Raw genomic sequence first — 3,359 nt, 5'->3', positions numbered from 1 at the left:
TGCTAAGTCTTTCCTTTCCCCATCCTCAATATAGGTAGATATGGTTTAAGGCAGGGATGGGAACCTACAGCCTTCTAAAGGCTGATAGGCTACAGATCCCATTATCTCTGACCATTGGTCCCAGAGTCTGAGGCTGATGGGAGCTGGAGTCCAGCAACATCTGGGACAGCACAGGGTTCCCATCCCTGAGTTAAGGCACTCTCCACACTAGGCATTTAGCATGATAGGCTATTAGTGACCATTAAAGAAATGGCTGTTCACCATTAGCTAGCAAGTTATACATGAATCTTGGGAGTGGTGTGGGGATATTTCTTTTACTTCTGCACTGAAGAGAGTCTCTTGGCCATAACAGCATGCTTTTTCACCAGCATGTGAAGGCACGTCCCTGTGGGCCAAAACAGATGTGATCCGCGCAGTCCAGGATTAAATTTCCTGAGTATCTTTTTTGGTTTTACTTTAATAAAGCAGCTGCTTCCCCACCCCGACCTCATTCCATTTTCCTGGTCTAAACTGAGCCCCTCCAAATCTATTATTCTCATGAAGGGGAATCATATAGGTGTGATACAGGTACCCATCACATATAAATTCCCCTTAGTGAGGGTAATACCAGGTTCTGGAGGGTAACTTACTTCAGGAAAATAGTGTGTAAGCTGGTGGTGTCAAGAGGAAGGACTCAGTATCCCATTCTCCAGCATGGCTGCTTCAGTCCAAATAAGAAGCCACTATGTTAAAGTTTTGTTTTGTTTTTTAAAGGGAGATCTCATCCTGGCTCTTCCATGTTGCATCTCTTTTGGCCCTGTGCCGCAGGCTAGTCTCTGCCATTTCTCACCTCCTCTTTTCCCTCCTTTTTGAGCTTGGCCCTTTCGATACTTCGCGCATGGCTCCCTTGATTAGGGACAGTGGTGGGAAAATGGCCAGTGCGACTAACTGGTGCAAGACTGGGGCTAGCACAAATGATGTGGGAAGAATAAAATTCAGGTGTGTATTTTTTTTTTAATGGCATGGGAAGAGAGCCAGTGTGGCATAATGGTTAGAGTTTTTGACTAGGACCTGGAAGACTAGGTTTGAATATCTACTCAGCCATGAAAGCTCACTGGGTGATCTTGGGCCAGCCACTGCCTCTCAGCCTAACCTACCTCACAGGGGGAGAATCATGTACATTACCTTGGAAGAAAGGTGGGATATAAATAAAATGAAGGCCTTATTTTTCTACACAATTCAGAAACAATTACAATCTACTTGCATGCAATGAAGGCCACGAGATCTCTCACTAGAGCAGCTTAGGCTGCAATCCAGTACATGTCTACTCAGAAGTAAGCTTCATTGGGTGCAACGGGGCTTACTCCCAAGTGAGCGTGTATTGGATTGCAGCCTTAGTATAACAATATGTGGTTGCAATCTTATATCTCCACATACACTTACCTGGCACAAGTCTTATTGAACTCAATGGGGCTGGCTTCTGAGCAGGCACCTTCAGGATTACCCTATGGATGTGTAAGCCTTCAAGATGTATCAACACAGTGGGCACCAATGCCATCCAAAGTGGTCCCTTAAAAGTTATCACCTTACTTGCCTTGTTCACGTTCTTGTGTTCTCTTTACTTGGGGGGGGGGAAGGGATATCAATAGGGATGTGATTGTCTATAGTAGGGGTGGGGAACCTGTGACCCTTCAGATGTTGCTGGACTACAACTCCCACCGTCTCTGACCATTCGCAATGCTGACCGGGACTGAAGGGAGTTGGGAGTCCAGCAATGTCTAGAAGGCCACAGCCTCCCCCTCCCTAGCCTATATCTGTCTCCTTGTATATCCATCTCTGTCTATCCGCTCCTGCCTTTTCCTTCTGTCTCTCCTACATCCCCAGAATCTCTTTCTATTAAATTGGCAAATGTATCTGATAACTTCAAACCACAGGGCTGGGTTCATACACTATGCTCACCACCACCACTGGTGCATATTATACAAATGCACATTGTATGCATTGGTTTGTACCTGTTTGAAACTGAAGGAGCCACAAGGACAAAGTAGTTTGCTATGTGATGCTAGAGTCCTGTAATTGGACTTCCTGGCTTTTTAAACTTTGAACTGGAGTGGGTGTGGAGGCTGGGGGCTCCCATTTTGATTGGAGTAACTGTGCTTGGGAAGGGGGTATTTCATGCTTCTCATCCCAAGGTGCCATTAAACTTGTAGTATGAGGCGGGAGATGTGCCTGTATGTTTTTTTCCCTGCCATGGGAGTCATTGCAGATTTTGGGGAGGGGGGATTTTTAGATCTGGAAAAATGCAGGGGGAAAGAGTTTTTGTCCCATTCATCCCTGTTCCCCTCTTCCTATTGTAATCGGAGCCTCCAGTGGCTGTTTCTAAAGCTTAAAAACAAAGTTGGGAAATCTGATCAGGACCTCCTGGATCAGGTCTGTGTTGCCCCTGGTGGGCCAAGGGTGAATGGTTAGGCAAATGGTGCTCTTCATCTGGTGTTAAGGGAGGGAGGCCAGTAGTAATTGCTTAGGGCCCCATCCTTGCTCCCTGTTGCACAACCTGTGTTTGCAGCGCACACATATTTTGCTTACACCTTGTGTATGATGCTAAAAATAAGCTGCGGGGAGCCACAAAGCGAGGAGGAGGGGCCGCTTAGCACATCATTATCTTCCCCATCTTCAAAAGTGGCCAAATGTAATACTGGCAGCCTTGTAAGTGAAGGACTAGAGAGAAAGGCAGGCAAAGTCTTCCATCTTATCACTTATTTCTGAATCAGAGAGTTGAAAGGGGGGCTTTGTAGACAGCCATCTAGTCCAGTGTAGGGAAATAAGAACGCAGGAAATCCATAACCAGAGTAGCCCTCAATTGGTGGCTGTGCAAAAGTGACCTCCATCAAGGGAGAGGCTACCCACTCTGGGTAATTGATTCCATGGTTTAACTGCTCTTACCATCAGCATGTTTCCCCTAATGTTCAACTGAAATCTGTCCTCCTGTAACTTCATAAACCCATTAGATCCAGCCCAGCCCTCTGGAGCAGTGGAGAACACCATGTTGCCATCTTCTATGTGACACTTTAAAGCATTTGAAGAGTGCTATCATGCACGGCTAAACATGCCCAATTCCTCTAACCTTTCTTCATAGGACTTCTTGCCGCTACTGCTGTCTACCCTTGGCCCCATCTGCACTATACATTTAAAGCACTATCATACCAGTTTAAAACAGTCATTGCTTCCCCCAAAGGATCCTGGCAACTGTAGTTTGTTAAGAGTGCTGAGAGTTGTTAGGGGACCCCTATTTCCCCCCCTTATGGAGCTACAATTCCCAGAGTTCCCTGGGAAGATGGATTGATTGATAAACCACTCTGGGATCCAGATCAGCCGATATT

Source organism: Rhineura floridana, chromosome 11 (assembly GCF_030035675.1).
Source record: "Rhineura floridana isolate rRhiFlo1 chromosome 11, rRhiFlo1.hap2, whole genome shotgun sequence".
Classification (NCBI taxonomy): domain Eukaryota; kingdom Metazoa; phylum Chordata; class Lepidosauria; order Squamata; family Rhineuridae; genus Rhineura; species Rhineura floridana.
The sequence above is the reverse complement of the archived record's forward strand: the minus strand, read 5'-3'. Positions refer to the sequence as shown.